General features: G+C 50.0%; 1 protein-coding gene across 1 annotated transcript in view; it reads left to right on the top strand.

The window, feature by feature from the left end:
- KLHL29 (kelch like family member 29) overlaps nt 1–21,680 on the top strand; it is a 331,050-nt gene that overhangs the window by 88,624 nt on the left and 220,746 nt on the right. The window contains exon 2 of the mRNA XM_019970638.2: nt 3,405–3,512. The gene's annotated coding sequence lies outside the window, so the exon portion shown is untranslated. The remainder of the gene's footprint in view (nt 1–3,404; nt 3,513–21,680) is intronic.

Here is a 21,680-nt window from a genome sequence, read left to right as displayed (position 1 = left end):
TTTAAGTACCATGTATCTCATTAGAGTAGAATATGTTTAGGTAGATGGATGGAACTTATAGGCTTTCTAAGAAGAAAACATAGTGAATAATGAAGGGTCTATACACACCCCCATGTGATGGGTGCTGTGAGCCAGAGATTCAGACATTAAGATAATGTCTGTGCTCAGGATGTTCAGGATGCAAGAATTAGTGGTTGGGTGGAAAAAAGAAGAGCAAGAAGAGGAAAGAGATGAAATTACTGAGATATTAACTAATGCTAAATATGAGCCAAGAACAGCTAGAAACCCCTCAAGGGAGGGGCCTCTGGTCAGGGTGGGCAGAGATGTCATGATGGAGGTGTGACTTGCCCTGGGACTGTGAGCAGGTGATGGCAATAGCGAGATGCTGATGCTTTTGCTGTGGATAATAATTATGTACCAGTTTCTCTGATACATTAATAAAGAGAAACGAGAGTTCATAGAAATTAAATAATTTAGCTGGTGTCACAAAACTAAGGGCCATGTTAGAATTCTAATTCAGAAGTCTGATTTCCACAGTCCTGCTTCTAACCGTCTCTGAGAATGTATTCATTAGGATCTTGACAGGAAACAGACACATCCAAATGTGTAATCTGAAGAGAGTTCAATGAAAGGGCTATTCACAAAGGTGTAGACACAGTAGGAAGAGAGCATACAACAGGGCAGTACCCCAGGGCTCATAATCAGGGCAAGGGGAGGGAGCTGTTACTGGAAGGCAGAGAGAGAGCTGTGTCCTCCTCAACACCAGCCACCAGCCGTGACCTTCAGCAGAAGGTCCCAGCCATCTCATGAAGACTCTGCAAGGAAGAAGGAGAGGGGGCAAATAAACACCCAGCCCCACCCCAATCCCAGGTCTCCTGCTGGTGTCTGCATTGGCTGAACATAACTGGAAGTCCCAGGGTCTCAGAGCTGGAGTGATGCTCTCCGTGCTGACTGGGTGAGCCTCCCAGGACATGGAAATCGATGGAGAGCTGACCTGGAGGAGCTAACAGGAGATACCCAGCACAGCCTGTGATGTCTAACGTCAGTTTGCGCTAGGATCTTTTCAGAAGCACATTAGGGAACAGCTGCAGAGAACTCTGCTCTGCATGCGGTTTATTTTTGTTCAGAACTTTGTTTTGGTTATCTCCTCTAGAAGTTGGCCTCCGGGGACCACAAAGGAAGAAGGACGAGGCCATTGTCACAGAACAGTGTAGACAGCCCTGCTGACTCGCCCCCTGAACTGCCCCTCAGCTCCTGTCTGGGCTGCCCTATCCATCTGGCACAGCCCAGAGAGTCGAGCCGTCTGAGATGGAGAGAAGGGAAGCCAGTTAACCTGATATTGGCAACCAAGAGTTTGTCTCGAGAGTGAGAGCTCTTTCTAAAGCTTGGTGGCCAGGGTCTTGGGCTCTCGGTTAGTAGGCTTTACAGTGGCTCAGCAGTAAAGAATCCACCTGCCAATGTAGGAGATGTGAGTTTGATCCCTGGGTCAGGAAGATCCCCTGGAGAAGGAAATGGGAACCCACTCCAGTATTCTTGCCTAGGAAATCCCATGGACAGAAGAGCCTGGCGGGTTCATGGGGTCACAAGAGTCAGACACGGCTTAGCAACTAAACCACCCCCACTCTTCCAGTGGCCTGCAAGGCCCCACACAAACTGAATTCTCACCTCTCCAGCTTAATGTCCTGTGTGGCTGTCCCATGTCCAGCCACAGCGGAGGGTCCTTGCGGATCCAGGAACACGAGTCACTGATTCTTGCTCTGCTCTGAATGCTCCCCTCCCCTGGACACCTGCATGGACCACACCTGCGTCACTTTCCAGTGTACTCAAATGTCACATTCTCACGGGGCCTGTTACCCCAACCGCCCTCTCTACTCTGTACCACACCCCACACTCATCTCCTGCTCCACTTCTCCTCTAACAGATAGTCCTGACTGCCTTCAAATTTACTGGACAATTTGTACTTATTTCTTAAGTTTATTGTTTATTCTGTGTTTCCATCCACTAGAAGATGAGCTCCAGGAGGGCAGGATTTTTTTTTCTTCTGTTTTGTTTCCTCGTATTCCCAGTGCCTAGACACTGCCTGATGCATAACAGGGACTCCGTTAACATGTACTGAATGAATGAATGGGCATATAAATGAATGAGATCCTCAAGGATCTTAAAATGGACTGACCGCCGTCCCCTAGTCCTCTCTCTTCCCCAACACATATCTGCCAATGATCTTTCCCAGAAATACATCGATCGTGTTTGTCACCAGTACTGTTGATACTTTGTGGCCAAAGGGTTCGATTTAAACGTAAGCTTCACGGAAGCTTGGTAGAGGAAATGTGCTCACGACTTTGGCTCCATGTCAGAGTTAAATGGTGACCTTGGCTTACTTTGCTTCCCTACAGAGGTTATTTCTTAATCGTAAAGGGAACACACTATCCTTAGAAAAAATACTGTTTTTGCCACTTTCAGCTTTAAAGTGGCCATTTGATATGGCCTGTGTGTCTGTCCACAGCAGCTGAAAAAGCTTAAGGTGAGAGGCTCAGAGAAAGACCCATTGTGTCATTGGACTGAAGTGCATCGTAAGATGAAATTAGTTTACAATAACTTATTTACCTGTCCACATCCTTCATATCACATTAAAGCTTTCCCCAGCTAGCCGGGACTCTGGAGTGCTAAGAGGAAAAGGGAAAATCAATTGATAATGATATATTCAATTTAGAAAAATATATTGATCCCCAGGTAATGACAGTTGTGCATTTATTGCAGTGGAGGGTGATGTTGCCTGTCCTGAAGATGGTATTCATATATATTATATTTGAAAGAGGAAACTAGGAATAACCCTGCCTCCTCTTAACATATAGTCTCTTTCTATGAGGTATTAATCTATATATTTCATAAAAAAAAACCTTCTCTCCAGGGAACCCATCATTTGCCTCCTCAAGATCTTCTGGTCCATTGTCTAAAAGTAATGATTTGTTTTGGTGGTTCTCAAGTTTGTGTCCTATTCTCTTTTCAGCATTAAATTAAAGATGTACATTTTTTGTTTTTTCCCATCTCTGGAATTTCTTGGTTTGGATTAGATGGAAAAGAATGCCATGATTCTCATTCTTATTGAGTGATTATGGCTTTGCTGTGGGGATTAGAGCCTTGTGCACTGGGGAGTGGGGAATTGAGATCTCGTATCTGCCCGCTAGGGTTCTCTGCTACCCACTCAGACCCCCTTCTCTTGGTGGCCAGGGCAGAGTTTGGGTATGGCCTGTGCGTGGTCATCCACACCAGGAAATCCAAGGTAGGGACGAGCTCCCATTGAGGATGGGGACCACCTAAGATGCTGGAATTCCAAAACAGAGCTTTTCGGAAAAGATGCTATCTTTTCGCCACCGCACCCTCACTCTTCTCTTGTCTCTTTTTAGACGGCCTGGCCTCCTGGTGATGCTCACGTCGTGCTAAGTGTTGGTGGCCATCGAGGATTTTGCATCCTGGGGACGAATCCTGAGCTTGCCAGAGACGGACGGTGCAAGGTAGGTCAGCTCACCTGGAAGTCAGAAAGACATTTTCTCTGACAGTGATTACCTCGGGGACGTGAGGTATAATAGATGTAGCTGGTCCTCTCGCCGTATTGTTCATGAGATTTTTACCATAGCCCTGAGATTCCCTGGTACCCAGAGCCAGGCTTAGCCCTCTGGGCCCCCACCCTTCTGGAATCAATGCACAAGCATGACGGGCTCTCTTGATCACTCACTTGGGGTTCTGGCCCCACAAGAATTTGGGTCTGGGGGCAGCCAGCAGCTACGTGACTCTTAAGCTCCTCAAAAATTGTAATTCTTCCTTTCTAATTTAACTTTCTCTTGTTATTAAAATAGTATTGTTAAGTGTCATTAAAATATTATTAATATTAAAATGTTAATATTAAAATAAACAATGTTATAGTATTTGTTCATTGCAAAACTATTTTAAAAGATAGCACCTAAAATTATATAAATTATATATAACCGTAGTCCTGAGAAATAGCCATTTCAGTGTCCCTTTCCTGGCTGTTTTCCTTTAACAGAGGGCACACGCACACATGCACACACACAGATGAGGTCACGTGGTGTGTACTGCTTGGTAACTCATTATGTCCACTTCACAGTCTGTCCCAGGTACCTTTTCAAGCCACTAAATACAATTCTATAACATCTTCTTTTTGGGGGGCCACACCCTGAGGCATGTGGGATTCTAGTTCCCTGACCAGGGATGAAAGCTGCACCCCCTGCATTGGAAGCACGGAGGTCCAACCACTGGACCACCAGGGAAGTCCCTCTACAGTAGTTTAAAGGCTTCATATCGTATGGCTGTAATAAGCTCTAAAGTTTACTTGTATGTGTGTTAGTTGCTCCGTCGTGTCCAACTCTTTGCGACCCCATGGATTGTAGCCCGCCAGGCTTCTCTACCCATGGGATTCTCCAGGCAAGAAACCTGGAGTGGGTAGCCATTCCCTTCTCCAGCGCATCTTTCTGACCCAGGGATCAAACCGGTGTCTCCCACATTACAGGCAGATTCTTCACCATCTCAGCCACCAGGGGAAGCCCCACAGTTTATTTAACCAGTGCCTTAATAATGGAAATTTAGTGCATTTTTGATACATCACTCTTACCAATAACACTACAACAAACATTTTTGTGATGTGTCTTTACATAGTCATTTGATTATTTTCTTGGATTAAATTTATAGAGCTCAGGCTTAAAGTTTTGATTCAGAAGCCTCCAACCTAGATTATGAAGACCAGGCAGTCAGGGGAGTTGAGGAGGGGCGGGGGGGCCCAGAATAATGAAGGTGGGAGTTGGGGGCGTGGGCAGTGGGATTCAGGCCAGTTGAGGCTGAATGGCCTAGGCTAGCACGTCTCGATGACACTCAGGCCTTTAGAGGTCCAGGGGCCAGTGTCACCCAGCATCACTTCTGGGGCCTGGTGCTGGGTGAGCTCAGGTGTGTGCTCTCCGCAGGACCACGCCCTGGTGCCCACTGACCAAGAGCCTCAGGGCCTCTGCCTGGGGCCAGCCTGGAGCCTGAACCCCAGCTTCCTTCCAAATCAGGGGCCTTGGCAGCAGACCAGCCAGCTTCCTCCATGTCCCCATTGTCCAGTGGTCAGAGAGCTTTCTCTCTGGACTCAGAGGCAGTGGGGCTGGGGTGCCCTCCACTCCCAGGGCCCTCACAAACAGAAGGGATCCCAAGGTGCAGCAGCCATTGCAGTCAGCAGGAAACTGGAGGGGGCTCCAAGCCAGGCCTGAATCAGCTGCTCAAACAGAAGAAACATCCATGTGCATCCAGCCTGCTGCCACCCAGCACCCCAGGCAGGGTGGCCAGCGGGGGCAGATGGGCTCCTGACCTTGAGAGTTGTTCTCAGAGCACCACTGGCTGACTGGACAGTTATCCAGCTACTCATCCTGGACACTAGGGAATGCTTTGCTTCTGCGACTGCCGGGCCAGAGAGGAGAGTTGGAAAACTAGCTTCAGTCGGAAAACTGAGCCTGTTGGACCAGTGGTAAAGGATCCTCCTGTCAATGCAGGAGACGCGGGTGCGATCCCTGGGTCAGAAAGATCCCCTGGAGAAGGAAATGGGAACCCACTCCAGTATTCTTGCCTGGAAAATCTCTTGGACAGAGGAGCCTGGTGGGCTCCAGTCCATGGGGTCGCAAAGAGTCAACACAACTTAAGGACCAAACAATGAGAACAACAAGCTTGGATTTGGTGACCATGGCATTCAGTGTTTGAGAAAAGATTCAGGAGATGCTCTTCACGAAGTCAGCCTTCCAAGAATATGTCTTCGAGTTCTAGGGTGAGTGTGGATGGCAGAGAGGGGACAGAGAGACCCAGGCAATGGTTCTGATGGCCCTTATTTGGGAGTCTTCTCCTCCCCACCTCTGTTGCAGGGTGACACACGGCTCTTATTCATCCCAGCCTTGGAGAAGCCCCTATTTTAAGATTGGGAAGACACTGAAGGTGACCTCACCAGGCATATCTGGTAGGATACACTCCTCGTGGGCCTTAAGTCTCTGTGAACGCCTGGTGATCTTCCCCACCACCTGGCCAGCCCTGGAGGATGGGAATCACATTGATTCTCTGTGTTCCCTTCCCCCATCCCACCCCATACCTGCTGGGCTTTCAATAAATATTCACCATACACTCAGTCATAACCATTCCTTGGAGCACCACCACAACACGTGGCCCAGTGCTGGGCTGTCCATTTCCTTCACGTGCAGGACTCCCACTAGTTCCCAAGAAGACAGGAAGTTTCCATGGCCCGCTTTGGCCCTTGGTGACCAGTGGTAGAACCATCACCTTCCTGTGGAAACTGGGTCAGATTGCCTCGCTCTGTGTTTCCTGCTACAAAGCAGGGTCTGCTCAGATAAAGAGCTTGGAGGGCTGCTCTCTGCTTGGCAGTGGTTTGATAAGAATCCTCTGCGTAACCGAGAGGATGGTACCAGAACCAGCCAGCAGGAGGGAAATCTGAGGCCAGCACTGCAGTGTGTGATCCTGGCTGCAGCAAGGCTGAGCAGTTGGGGGTCAAGCTAAGGACCCGGTTTGTGTAAGACTGAGGGTTGAGCCAAGAATGACATTAATAGACACCTAGGTGCAGAGCTGATGAAGAGCCAATGCCAATTGCCATCAGTGGGTAGGAATGCCCCTGAATAGCATCCCCAGGCCCCATCCTGGGACTCTCAGTGATGCCCACCCAGGCCCCAAGTCCCTCTGTGAGCCTGGCATCCTGGGAGGACATTGCAAATGTCCCAGGTCTAACGAGACCTGGAGTTGTTCCATAGAGGACACCGTGTGCTGTGCCCTGGGCTTTTGCACTCAGAGCAGCTTCACCATGCAAAGCCAGCCCAAAGATGCCCTTGCTGACCACACGAATCCTCTCCTTTCTTCACTCCCTCGCTCCACACAGCCTCTATTCTGTGGCTCCCCAGTCCCTCCTCCCTCCTTCCCTTACTCATCCATCCCCTTTTGGCTTCCACCCTGAACCAACGGGCTGGAGCACAGATCCTTCAGTGGAGCCTTAGCCAAACCCTGAGCCCTGGCCGGGCATGCTTCATGCATCACTGGCCCATTCCCGGCCTGGTCCCTACAGCTGATCCCTTCCTTCCCTCTTTTCCTCAAGACCTCCTGCCAACCCTGGACTCCTCAGTCAGGGTCCTTTTCGTTTCATGGAGAAATGGAGCCTCCCACCCTCAGCTTGGGCGGGCTGTATCTCCCTGTCTTTCTGGCCACTCCAGACCGTCTTTCCTTCTGCCTGTAAATGAGGGTGTTTGTGCTGCTGCATTTTCCTCAGCTTTCCTGTCTCTCAGCGGCCCCTCTACTCCCTCTGCTTCGGCTGTCCCCGGGGCTTGATTCTCGGGCAACATCTCTGTCCCAAGGTCCTGACCTCTTCTCTGTAGTTCTGAGAATCCATTACCCACCTGTCTGATTGCATCGCAGACTCGGCCTGGCCAAGAGAAGCCACCTCATGGCTATGAAGCATCGGCTTACCCTCAGCTCTCTGTGAACATCTGTCTCCTTTACCTTGAGCCTCTCATCCTCCTTTCTGGACCATGAGCTTCTGGAGGACAGGGATCATTTTCTTATCTCCCTGTTATGACATCAGATGATGTTATTCAATTCAGAGATCACAGGACTGCAGGACAGAGTGACCTCACAGACAGTGTAATGTATGGGACCTTGGAAGGAGAGACCACTGGGCTCTCATCCCAAACCCACCACTAGCTCCTGACAAGCTCCATGCAACTTTCTGAGCCTCCATCTCCTCTGCTTTAAATGGAGAATAACCCCCCACCTTCCTAATTCCCAAGAGAAAATGGACAGGTTCAGAGGTAAAATGACGCTACCTGGGCCAGCAGTGCTCAGCCCTCAGTGAACACTACAGTCACCTGGAGAGTTTAAAAAACAAGATGCATGGGTCCTTCCCCCAGACCTTCCAATTTCATCATTCTCATGAGGATGGGCATCTGTGTATCTTAAAGATTTAACCAATAGTCTCATCTCAAAGGTATTGCTGAATTCCTGGATTCTAAGCCCTGAGGAATTGGGGTGAAAGTTATGGAGATTTGTTGTTGTTGTTTTTCTTCAGTAGCTAAATCGTGTCCGACTCTTTGTGACCCCGTAGACTGCAGCCTGCAGGCTTCTCTGTTCTTCACTGTCTCCTGGAGTTTGCTCAAACTCATGTCCATTGAGTTTGTGATACCATCCAACCATCTCATCCTCTGTTGTCCCCTTCTCCTAGATTTGGTGAAACAAAATTCCTGTATGATGTTGTATAATTTATCTGCTTTTTCAGCTACTCTAAAATCTAGCCCCTGGATCCAGGCTTCTGAAAGCTGGGTACCTTGGCTGTGACACATCAGCCCTATTCATCTTGCCCCACCCCAAAATGCTTTTAATGAACCCTACAGGCACTGTCCTGGTGGCTCAGATGGTAAAGAATTTGCCTGCAATGCAGGAGACCTGCATTCAATCCCTGGGTTGGGAAGATCCCCTGGAGGAGGGCATGGCTTCCCACTCCAGTAGTCTTGTCTGGAGGATTCCATGGACAGAGGAGCCTGGTGGGCTACAATCCACAGAGTCACAAAGAGTTGGACACGACTAAGTGACTAATACACACAGGCTGTCGCAAGCTCTTTTTTCCTATGGAGCATATGGATATGCCCACATTTAGGATTTTGCGGCAGTCAATGTCCATCCTGTCACCGTGACCCCTTGGCTGGGACCCTTGGGAGAAGAGTCTCTGATTTCAGCACAGACAAATTCTACTGAGCCTTCATCATAGTATCTCATACTGGATCATGTTGTAACAGATCAGCTCCTTGTTTGCCTTTTGCAAGTCTAAACAGTGGCTTTCAAACCCAATTGCATATTAAAATCATATAGGGAAATTTTTACAGGTCCGATATCCAGGCAACACAATAGGTCAATTAGACCAAAATTTCTCAGGCTGAGACCCAGGCATTCATATTTTTGTGACACACCCCAGGCCATTCCAGTAGAAGGCCAAGGTCAGAGGCACCACCAAGCACAGAGGCAAATCTGTGACCCACTTGTAGCAAATGCATGGACTTCCTATGTGTGGTTTCATGGAGGCAGCAAGCCTTGTACCCCTGCCTGCCCCCACACTTGTTTGTCTTACAATATCCTCATAAGTCACCTTCGATCCTTTCTGAACTCAGTGAGGTGAAAACAGACAGAAGAGAAATCTTCCTGCTTCTCCCTGGCTGGGCCCCGGGCACAGCTCCTGCCCCACTGGACCCCCCAGGAGAGAGCATTGCAGACGCCCTCCCCTACCCACAAGCGCCAGGCTAGAATGTTTGGTGCTGGTGATCCCACAGTGGGGAATTGCAGCCTGTCTTCCTAGAGTTCTCCGGGGACCGACAGGGTCATCCACCAGAGCAGCCCTGTGCCCAGGATGGTGGCTGCACCCACCTTGTCTGCCCTCCTTGGCCTGTGAGACTCAACCCCATGCTGAACCATCGACTATTATCAGCCAAAGCCAGGCAATGCCCCAGGGGTGGAGCCCCCATTTCTGGAGCTGAGTTGTTGAGGAACAGAATGCACACAGGGGGTGCAGTTCCCCTCAGCTAATAGGGATGGGCCGGGGCACACACGGCAGTTTTCACTCCAGCTGCAAAACCTCGTTTGGCACCTGGGCCAGAAATAGCTTATCTGTAAACCTCAGAGTTTATTTTTGTGGCCAAGTTTGATTTTCCAGGCGACCTGTCTCCTTCCTTACATTGCACCTGCCCCAGAGACCAGGGCTGATGACTCACAGTTGTGAGTCTGTGCCCTATGGGAGGGCACCTGGCCCAGGGGGGCCTGGGAGTTGACACCCAGCCTGCACTCTGCCAGCTTTATTGTGTACTGTGAGGGCTCAGAGGGAGGGCACCTCTTACTGATTTGCAGGAAACTGCCAAATAGACTGGTAGTAGGCCCTGCCAGAGTCCTGCTATGGGAGAGAACCATGCACATGTTTGTCCAGTAACCATGGAAGGATGCTCCTGAATTTGTGGCTTCTGTCTCTTATTGATTGTCTCATATATTCACAGGTCACTCAGAACTTTTTAGCTTTTATCTTCTAATCATAAATTCTGTGTGTCTGTGTGAGTGTGCCTTGCAACATGACAGACACGAGCCAGAAGCATTGAGGCTGTAGGAGGAATACCCAGCCTGTGGTAAAACAAATGTGTATTCCAACATTCATTCATTCATTCACTTAAGCACTCACTGGCAGCTACACTGTATATTGTTTTGGGAACAGGGTCCAGTGAGGTCTGACAAAAACCTGTCCTCAAGGAGCTGGCAGTCCAGTGGGGTGACCAGCAAGCAAATACCTTCATATAATAAGATGTGATAAATACAATAATAGGAATATAGACAGGAACTTACACAATGTGCTATGGAAGAACTCATTCAGTCAACAAATACTTCTTGAGAGTGCCTGCTCTATGCCAGGTATTATTGCAGCATGGGGATACAGCAGTGACCATATGAAACCAAGTCCATGATCCAGAGCTCACGTTTGAGGCCATGAGAGTACTCAGCCACTAACTTACAAGGTCAAACCACAGGCTTCCAAGAAGAGGAAGCTTCAAGCTGGAAATGCGTATGTGTGTGTGTTTCTGTGTGCGTGTGTGAGTGAGTGCCGGCAGCATTTCAGGCAATAGGAAGAGCTTGTGCAAAGGCCTGAAGGTATAAAAAGACAGGAGAGCCCAGAGCATAAGTGCTAAAGGTGACCTAAGAAGTGGGGGATGTGGCTGGAAATGTAATTGGACCTCTGCCATGATGGGCATTGAGTGCCATGCTAAGCCCCCAGGAGCCACCCTCTCAGATAATGGAAACACGGCTGAAGGCTCACCAAGCACTGGTTAGAGACCACTGTCGCAGCCAAGCTTCCTGTGTCCTCCCTGACCCCAAGACTCTTTGGCAGCCCTGTGCCCTGGGCAGCTGCTACCCAGCCTCCCTTCATTAGAATACCCAAGGCTAAGGTCATATGACTTACTCTACTCTTCCCATGACCCAGTGCCTTCAGTTTGCAAAGTGTCTTCACATAATTTCATCTACTTGGTCATTAGGGAGACCCTAGGAGGTAGACAGAGAGTGATGATTGTTGCCATTGTTTATGCCGAGCAGCAAGGTGAGGCTCAGAGAGGGTCGGTGTCTTGCCCGAGGTCACACAGCCAATCAAAACAGAGTAGGAACTGGAGTCCTTGTCTCGATTCCTAATCCAGAGCTCTTCTTATCTCCACATCAACTGCTACTCCATAAATTGAAACCTAAGAGCCCTGAGCAAGTGTCAATCTGCACCTGCTTGTCTTCCACAAACATTACTTGACCACCTACTGTGTGTCAAGTCCAGCATGAAATAACCATCCTCTGGGCCTCAATGTCATCCCACCCATGGTGAGGCAAGAAGCCCAAAGACTACCGTCTGGGGCCCAGGCGTCACCCACCTTCATCAAGTTGAAGAGCGAATGGAATTACCCCTGCAGGCTGGAGACCGCTCCACTCACTCACCGCATCCTCTCATCCAGGCCACTCGGAGGCGCGCTCGTTACAGCTGCTGATGCGTGGTTTTGCCCTTCCTTGTAAGGGAGCTGGTTGCTAAAAGAATAGCGGAGACTTAAGCCTCATTCACAGAGCAGGAGCTTCCCTGTGTAAGACAGACGCAGCCTAGCAATCCTCACAGGCCATCTTTTGATTTGTAGCAACTCATTTAGATAAAAGCATCTGGTCCGTGAGGTAGCAACAACAACGAAAAATCATTAAAAGCATATTTCTGCTTTTACAAAGTAACCTAGTAACAGCGCAGGAGGTAACAATTAACCCGGCCCCCCTCCTCCAGGTACACAGACAGGCAGGTACAGAAAATGGGGAAAAAAGTCAGGACAGGGAGAGGGTGTATTCAGGATCCCTTCTCAGATCAACGCCCATGCTCACGGGTGTGACCAAGGCAGCCCTCTCCAGCCCGCCAGAGAGCCTCGTCCTCCCATTAGCACATACAGGAGCCATCCTGCTTCTCCAACCCAGAATAAACAGTGTGATTATTTACTTAGCACCAGTTCAGGGTTTTCTAAAATGCATTCAAAGTGCTCTGCACCTTGCACAGGTGAGCAGAGAACTGCACTATTGGCTTTGGGAATCGGATAAAGGAAGTCTGACCCTGTACCAGATAGCCAAGCTCACCTCCCATGACATTCACCCCAGAACCCTTGTATGCACACACACACAGCCTCTGCTCCCATCCAGACAGACCTTGTGCTCCTAACTGACCCCGCTTCTGTGCACCGCATCTCCAGGCTCTTGTCCTGCTAAGCCTGCATCTCCCAGCAGAGCCTCTCCCATCCCTACCTATCTCCCAGCAAAGTGCTCCCAGGCCACCCACTCCTGGTGAAAATTTTCTCTTCTCCTCTGATTTCCTGATGCTATTTGTCTCCCCGGCACCCATTTGGTTCTTCTTGGATCAAGGGCAGTCCTTGATCCAATGTACTCAAGGCTCATCCCCAGACTGTGAGCTCGGAGCTGATCACATGCTAACACTAGAAGGACTGATCACAAGAGGTCAACTCACATGGCCTCTGGGGTCCCTCAGCCCCTCTGTCTCCCTTCCATCACAAAACCCTCTCAACTGGCACCTGACTGTTTTCTTGTCTGCTCTGGGAGACAGCCAGGAGCCCCCTGGGGTCAGGGGACTGGGTCTCAGTCCCCAGGTCCCTCCTCAAAGCCTGACCCAAAGAAGGCTCTGGAACATTTAGAGGATGAGTGAGTGGCATGTGTGCCTCACTCAGAAGATTCTTTCAACCTGCTCACCTGCTCAGGATCTGCCACGCCCATCAGAGCAGGTCCCATCACCCACCTCAGAGCAGCGAAGGCCATGCACTGACCAGCCCTTCCAAGGCCACTGTCCCTGGGAACACCACGCACCCCCAAGCCAGAGCTCATCTTTCTGATGTCTCAAGCTCAGTCTCCAGTCCAAGAGAAAGACAGGTTCCCCGGACCCTGCATAAACACAGGGTATCAGTATTCTCAATTTAACATTTAAAACATTTTGGGGAAAGTGTGTCCCACATTCAAAACAACCTCACAACATTCATTCGTTCATTCATGCATTCGGGGATAGCTCAGTTGGTAAAGAATCCACCCGCAATGCAGGAAACCCCAGTTTGATTCCTGGCTTGGGAAGATTCACTGGAGAACGGATGGGCTACCCACCGCAGTATTCTGGCCTGGAGAATTCCATGGACTGTATAGTCCATGGGGTCACAAAAATTCAGACACAGCTGAGCGACTTTCACTTTCACAATAGTAAGCAGTGTAGCATAGCAGTCAAGGGCACAGACGGTGGAAGCAGGCTGCCTGAATCCTAATCCCGGCCCTGCCCTCACCAGCTGTGTGACTTTGGCACATTATTGAACCTCCTCATGCCTGTTTCTTCACCTGAGGATTATAATCCTTATTATGAATACACATATCTGATTTGTTTTTGTTGTTGTTTAGTCCTAAGTCATGGAGAAGGCAATGGCACCCCACTCCAGTACTCTTGCCTGGAAAATCCCATGGATGGAGGAGCCTGGAAGGCCACAGTCCATGGGGTCGCTGGGGGTCAGACACGACTGAGCGACTTCACTTTCACTTTTCACTTTCATGCATTGGAGAAGGAAATGGCAACCCATTCCTGTGTTCTTTCCTGGAGAATCCCAGGGACAGGGAAGCCCAGTGTGCTGCCGTCTATGGGGTCGCACAGAGTTGGACACAATTGAAGTGATTTAGCAGCAGTAGCAGCAGTCCTAAGTCATGTCTGACTCTTTGCCACCCCATGGACTGCAGCCACCAGGCTCCTCTGTCCATGGGATGACCCAGGCAAGAATACTGGAGTGAATTGCCATTTCCTTCTCCTGGGGATCTTCCCAAACCAGGGGTCAAACCTGGGTCTCTGCATTGGCAGGTGGATTCTTTACCCCTGAGCCATCAGGAAAATCACCTACCTCACAGAGTTCATTTAATAGTTAATTGCTGATTAAACAGTACAACACCTAGACTAACTCATGAAACATAGTTTAATGCAAGGACTCGCTATGATTAGCCTAAGGGCCAGGACCCTGGCCGAGTCATGGACGTAATTCATACTCTCTTCAGGACCAAATGCACCTTCAGTGAAGGTGTTGGTGTGTCCACCCCTGCTCCCACCCCCATGCTGGTCACCCTGTGGCCTTTGCTTGCTGAATACACCCAGTCAGCATGGGACTTCTGCTCCCAGGGAGGTGGCCCTCCTTAGCCCACAGGGATCCCAGTGGGATCTGGGATAAATAAACCGATTCTCCACGGCAACAGCAGACATCCTGGGTTCCCTCCTCCCCACTGATGGTGGGGGATCCCCCAGACCCCATCACAGAGGACTTGAACTCCTGCTCAGCCCACAGCTGCCCCAGCGGCCCAAACCTGGACAGTGGACGCCTGACCATCAGGCGCTGGGGCCTGCCCCACCCAGGGCTGCCACTGGCCAGCTTCGGAATCAGGAAGCACGTCCCTGCCCCTCTGTGGATCTCAGTTTCTTTATCTGTGTCACGAGGGGGGTGGGTTCAAAATTGATCCCCAAGGGCCAATCAGGCAGCATCCCTAAGAGCAACACTCTGGATGCAGCCGCATGGGGGCTTCAGGGACTCCACAATTAGCACTGTGTCAGCTTGTCCTCGGGGCATCTGTCATTAACAATTATGAAGTCATTATCTGGTAAATAATTCATAACCCGAGAGATGGGATAAGCCGCCAATAAACAATAATCCATTTAGAACCAAGCTTGGCAGGGGCATGTGCGAGCATGGAGACATGGCTCCCTCTCACCGCCCGTGTCCTGCTGAGGAGCTCTCCCGGCCAACCCCTCCCCTGGCTCATCAGGGTTTAGTCTGTGGAATAACAAGGACGAGTATCAAGTGTTGACCAAAGGCCAAGGGCTATTTCTCCTCAAACCCTCCCAACAGCCCTGTGGACAGATGTGGGTACAGTTATTGTCCCCCTTTCCAGAGAGGTAAACTGAGTCTCAAAGGCCAAAGTGGGCAAATGGGGTGGTACAGCTGCCATCCTGGGCATAGTGATGCTCCGGTGGACCTCCCCGTCGGTCCCCACAGGCCTCAGAGAACTCTTGGCAGAACTGGCTGCAATTCCCCACTGTGGTGTCACCAGAACCGAGGGTGCTGGCCTGGCTTCTGTGGGTGGGGAGGGGAGCCTGCAACGCTCTCTCCTGGGAGGTCCAGTGGGGCAGGAGCTGTGCCCAGGGCCCATCCAGGGAAAAGCAGAAAGCTTTCTACTCTGTTTGCTTTCTCTGAGTTCAGAAAGGATAGACGGTGACTTAAAAGGATACTGTAAGACAAACAAGTATGGGGGCAGGCAGTGGTGCAGGGCACGCTGCCTCCGTGAAACCACACCGAGGAGGTCTCATGGGTTTGCTACAAGCGGGTCACAGATCTGCCTCCACGCTTGGTGGTGCCTCTGACCTCGGCCTCCTGTTGGAATCACCAGGGGATCCCGGTGACTGATATGAAGACATCTCCTTTTGCTCATCACCAAAACAGGAGTGCTTCCCTTGCGTTCAGGCCCTTGTTCTGTGTGGCTGGCACCTCCTCTCCCTCTGGCAGCTCCAACTTGAGACCCGCTGTGCCAGGGAGGTCCCAGAAGCCCCCTCTTCCGGGCCAGCTCCCCCACCCCGTCAGGATGAGACTTTCCCTGCAGGTTGTGGACTGAGTGACAGAAAACAGAGCTATCGCTTAGGAAGTGGGAGGAGGAGTTCTCAGCCCGGGGCCGTCAAACGAGTGAGAGAACTCGGCTTTTGTCACGAGGCAGAGAGCGTGGCATTTCCGTGGGCTCTGACAGATAGCCAGGGACAACCTCCGACAGTTCTCAAGAAACGATGCTCTGTTAGGAGTGCGCTCACGTGTAATTGGTCCTCTTGTTCTCGGTGAGCGGGAGCTTCGGGGCTGCTAAGAGATGCGCACAAAGGAGGCAGAGCCAGGGGACCTGCCAGGTGTGCCCGGGTCCTTCTGCTCGTCCTCCAGTGAGCCCTGGGGATGGCTCAGCCCCCCCACGAAAGCCTGCCCCCAGGTCTCCAGGCAGGAAATTCCATCAGCTCCCAGAGTCCCTGCTCTGCTGGCTCCCACAGGCCTTTTTTTAATCTGACCTAAATCTCCCTTGCTGCACCTGAAGCCCATTTTCCTTTGTTTGGTTTTGAGTGGAAACAGAGAGTAGCTAGAACCCAGATGCCTCCTCAGCTGGATAAATCAGGAGTCCTTCAAACCTCCTGAACTCTGCCCTGTTGAATCCCCCTACTAAGTCTTGAGAGAACTGCTTGCACAGTGATGCATGAGACGAGGCTCCATCCCCGTGGGCCAGGGGCTTGGTGGTGGCAGAGCCCCCCTCCTTCAGCACAACAGAGGGGGCCCCTGAGGCTGCTGAGTGAACTGAATGAATGGGAGTGAGGGAGAGAAGCAGAGGGGAGATGGGCGAGCGGGCAAATGGATCAGCACCACACAGTGAAAACTGCAAGGATGGAATCTGGCCAGGGATCTGGGGAAGCTTCCAGAAGGAGGTGATACCCACCCACATTAAATGCTGAAGGAGGGAGGGAGTCCGCTGGGAAGGAAGGGACTGGCTTTCAGGCAGGTTCTCCTGCCCTCCAGGTCCCTGGTTGGGGGTTGAAAGCGTAGTTCCCTTAGTTACATTCCTCTTGACTGGTCACACAAAGCTTCCCTGGTGGCTCGGATGGTAAAGCGTCTGCCTGCAATATGGGAGACTCAGGTTCGATCCCTGGGTTGGGAAGATCCCCTGGCAAAGGAAATGGCAACCCACTCTGGTACCTTTGCCTGGAAAATCCAGGACAGAGGAGCCTGGTAGGCTGCAGTCCATGGGGTTGCAAGAGTTGGACATGACTGAGCAACTTCACTTTCTTTCTTACTCCATAGCTTAAGCAGACTTTCTCCAGCCTGCCTCAGCTGGTGGTGAGTCCAGAGCCTCACAGAGTCCTTTGCTTTTCAGTAAGCTTGCAGGGAATCGCAGCAGGCCCCCTGGACACGGGCATCCATGCAAAAACACACGTTCTGGAGCGGTTCTGTTGGCCTTGGCATCTCCTAGGCCTCTAGATTTCTGTCTCATTTTTGTGCCTTTTTACCTCTGGGAACAAGCCACTCCTACTTGTTCAGCTATTTTTCGGGCCATTGAAGCCAGTTCCTGGAAAAGTTGGGTTCATAATTAAAAAAAAAAAAATCAAATTTGTTTGGATAGCAGTGGGTCACAGCTCAGTTCTGAGTTTAAAAACAGTGACGCTGAGTGTCCCTGACAGCACTCGGGCAGGGTGCGGTGAATGCAAGAGAAGAATTTTTATTTTTCCTAGGCCAGTGGAATTAAAACCTTCCTACTCTGTCAGATGAATGGAGAGAAACTGAATCCCTTTTTCCTAAGCAGTTATCTAACTATGATCCTGAGATGTGAGCCAGGTCATTTGACCTTTTTTTTCCCTAAAAGCCCCCTAGAAACTATTCCCCCTCAATACAAAGAGACAAAAAAAATGCGTTGATTGGATTTAAATAATGGAATTGCCATTAATATCTTCCATAAAAGATGATTGATTTTGACTTGGATTTATGGGAAGTTAGGGCTTATAAAAGTAAACAGAGTGGTAGTCATTCAATATTAATGTACTGCCATCCCACCTCCGTGTTGGTTAAGTGGATGGGCTCCTGGCCAAACCACCCCCATGCCAGCAGCTGGGTCATGGGGACCTCTGGAGGGTGGGGAAGGTTGCCTGGGCCCAGTCCAGTTCCCAACTGAGCCCCCTAGGAAGCCAGGCTGCACCCTTCCTGCCTTCTTTCACGTTAGATTCTAAGGAGATGATCTCTGCCTTTTTTGTCAAGAAGCTGTGGGTGAGACCAGCCACTCTCTGCATTGCTCTGCAAAACCCACTGCTCCTAATAGAACTGAGGACCCCCTGATGGCTCAGAAAGTCCCTCCCTCCCTATCTCTGCACTCCCAAGAGCTCCCACCCTTCTGCAGACACACTCCCAGCCCCTTGCAGGTGGGGGGGTTTATGAGCCACTGCAGCCTCCAGCTCTGCCATTCCTGGGCCCAGAGCTCAAGACCTTTAAGCACAGGGACATGTGGGCTGGGGGTGTCAGAAGGAGCTGCTCCAGTGACTCTTTGCTCCTGCTCAGTAGAAGGTGTGGGGGAGGCCCAGGTCCTCCAGGAAAGTGGTGGCAGGGTCCCATGGAGCCTTGTTCGGAAGGACAGGTGATCGAAGGTGATGCGGTGTCAGCTGCATCAGGATGCTGACGGCTCCCACTCTTGCGGGTGTCCCACCTAGCCAGGCCATCAGAGTCCTTCTAATCCTCTCACTCTGCCTCTTTCATCCCCATCCATGCAGTTTGAAACCCTTATCACTGTCCTCCAGCCCTCAAAGTGCTATTGATCTCCTGTCCCTTGGCTATGAACTGGCATCTCCCAGACACGTCCCCAGAGTCTGTATCCCATGTCCCCCTGCCTTCCCCAGGATGACCTCAGATGCCACGAGACCTCTCAGCACTCATCTTCCCTCCAGCCCACTCCCCTTCCCACATTCCCCACCTCTGGGAATAGCCACCCTATCTACCCGGTCCCCAAGTCAGAAGCATGGGTGTACCCTCTCTCCATCATTCCCCACCCCCACACCCAGGCACCTAGCTCTGTCTCCTAACCCCTCCCCACCCATCCTTCCCTCCATCCCCACTGCTTTTGACTTAGTTCAGCAGGGCCTCACCACTTCCAACCTGCAGGACCCCACGATTTCCTGCCTCATTCTTTCCCCTCCCTCCCTCTTTGCCCCCTTCCGGTTCCTGCACACTGGCCTCCAGCATGATCCTCCAGGGTGTAAACTGTACCTCCAGTCTCCCCAGTCCGTGTAGGATGAGACCCAGACATCTGCCTTTGGAGCCCCCACCCCTATGCTAACACCACCACCATGATCACACTCTGGACTTTACACCACAGTGCCTTTTCCATGCCATTCCTTCTACCTGGAATGCTATTCCCATTGCCCTGTCTGGACTTGCCCACCTAGACCTCCTCCCCAGGCAGAATCAGCCACTCTCTCTCTATGCTCACATGACATGCTGTTTATACCTTAAGTGCAGGAAAGGAAATGAACGTTTAAGGGCCTTCTATATCATACATGTTAGAGGCTGCCTGCCTTGCCCATCCCACCTTCTGGAAACATCTGTACCCACCCACAATCCTTCCTGCTGATAGCAGATCATGCAACCCCAACCCTCCAGCCTCAGTTTCCTGGACAAGGGGCAGAGTTCTGAGTTCAAGGGTATCCTTCCATCAGCTGGCCAGGACTAATGTTCCTGACTTTTAAAAATTCACTAGACTAATAGGATCTCTCTCCAAAGAACCAGAGAGAGTTCCATTTGAGGCTGGGCACTTCAGCCAAATGGTCATTTTGATGCAACACAAGAGCAATTCTTCCGGAGCTCAGTGCACGACTTGGTTCAGTCTCAAAGGCAGTGGTCGGAGGGTGGAAGGCAGGAAAAGAGAGGTGATGGCTCAGGAGAAGCAGAACCGAGAGACAGAGCTCATTGTGGCTGGCCTCTGAAGCTCTTCCTGTTTTTGCCCACCTGTTGGCTCCCACAAAACCTCACATAATCTCACAAGAGTCCTGCCTTTCACATGAGCTGGTGTGGGTGGCTTCTCTTTGGTCCTAGAATGTCTACTTTGGAGGGCCTTGTCATAATCCTGCCAAGTAGATATTATTATGATTGTTGTTTCTGCAGATGAGTGCATGGAGGCTCACACATTTTAGGTAATGTACTCGATCAAGGTCAGGGTGAGGAAGTGAGCAAGCTGAGAGGAGGGACAGTCTTTCTCACGCATGGTAGCACCACTTCCCCAGCACTGGCCGCCTGCTTGTCTCCCACTCAAGGCTGTCTGTCAGCTCCTGGAAGTTAGGGGCTGGATCTCATTCACCAGGGTGCCCCCATGCCCACCAGGGCTCCAGCACCATGCAGGCCTCAAGGGTCTGGTGGGTATAATTTAATATCTGTACTGCCCAGGAGAAAAGCACAGGACTCTAAGCTGAAAATCCAGAATTCAGGTCCTGCCTCCCTCCACGATGGTTGTGTGATCTTGGGCAAATCACTTTCCTCCCTCCAGTGCCTGCAACAGTGAAAACAGTCTAAGGTGAACAGACAGACCTCATGTTGTTGTGCTTTGCTTTATTGAGCTTTCCAGACACTGCGTTTTTATCAGATTGAAGGTTTGTGGCAACCTCGTGTCGAGCAAGGCGATAGAAGCACCGTTTGTTCAAACAGCATTTGCTCACTTCGTGTCTCTGTGTAATGTTTTGGTCATTATCTCAATGTTTCACACTTTATCATATTTATTATATTTGTTATGGTGATCTGTCACCCCTGATCTTTGACATGACTGTTGCAAAAAGACTATGATTCGCTGAATGTTCAGATGACAATTAGCATTTTTTAGCAATAAAGCATTTAAAAAAAATTTTATTGGAGTATAGCTGCTTTACCATATAGTGCTAGTTTTTGCTGTACAGCACAGTAAATCAACTCTCTTTTTTGTAATTAAGGTATGTGCCTTTTTTTTTTTTTTTGATGTAATGCTATTGCACACTTAATAGACTACAATGTAATTCAAACATAATTTTTATATTCGCTGGGAAACCAAAGAATGTGTGTGACTCGCTGTATTGAGATATTCACATTATTGTAGTGGTCTGGAACCAAACCTGAAATATCTCCAAGGTATTCCTATAATGGGACAGTGGGATGATTCTGGACGATTTCTTTTTAAAAATTTATTTTGGGCTTGTCCAGCTGTGGTCCTCTGGATCTTTTGTTCCGGCATACAGACTTCTCTCTAGTTGTGGCACACAGGCTCAGTTCATCCTCGGCAAGTGGGATCTTCCCTGACCAGGGATCGAACCTGAGTCCCCTGCGTTGGCAGGCAGATACTTAACCAGTGGACCACCAGGGAAGTCCCTCTGGATGATTTCTGAGGGCCTTTCCTGCTCTGAAATCCCATGGCCTTGTTATCTCTGCCCCGCCTTCCTCACAGGAATGACGTAAAGTAGAACACTCCACACCCCTGGCCAGCTGGCTGTTCGCCCCAACCTGTTCTTGCAAATAGTGCTGCCCTTTTCCACTCCATCCCCTGGAGGGCCCCTCGCCTTTTCTTTCATTGCTTGCTGTTTGCAAGGGATTTGTGCCATGGCCACGTGGACCACAATTTTCATGAACCCCTGATAGCAGCTTTATCTAATGAGGATGAGATGCTTACACATATTTTCATTCTTTAAAAAAAATTGACTATTAATTTGTCAGAATTATTCATATTTTACTGATGATATTTTCCATGTATCTAATCAGGGAGCTCATGAATAGAAATGAAACTATTTAAATACAGAGATGGTGTACATTGTAAGAGCTTGTTTTCTCAAGCTGTTTCATAATGCAGTGAATACATTTATTTCTTCTAAAAACAGATTTTGCAACCATCAAAAAAGTTTTTTAAATCTTTGATGAGATATGACTCTATTCATATTTATATGAAAAAATATGCTCAGTTGGTGTGAGTGGCGTACGTATGAGTGTGTTTGCACACATGTGTGTGTCTGAGATGTGTGCTCA

This window comes from Bos indicus, chromosome 11 (genome assembly GCF_029378745.1).
Source record: "Bos indicus isolate NIAB-ARS_2022 breed Sahiwal x Tharparkar chromosome 11, NIAB-ARS_B.indTharparkar_mat_pri_1.0, whole genome shotgun sequence".
NCBI lineage: Eukaryota > Metazoa > Chordata > Mammalia > Artiodactyla > Bovidae > Bos > Bos indicus.
Note: the sequence above shows the minus strand (reverse complement) of the source record. Positions and strands in the feature narration are given on the sequence as shown.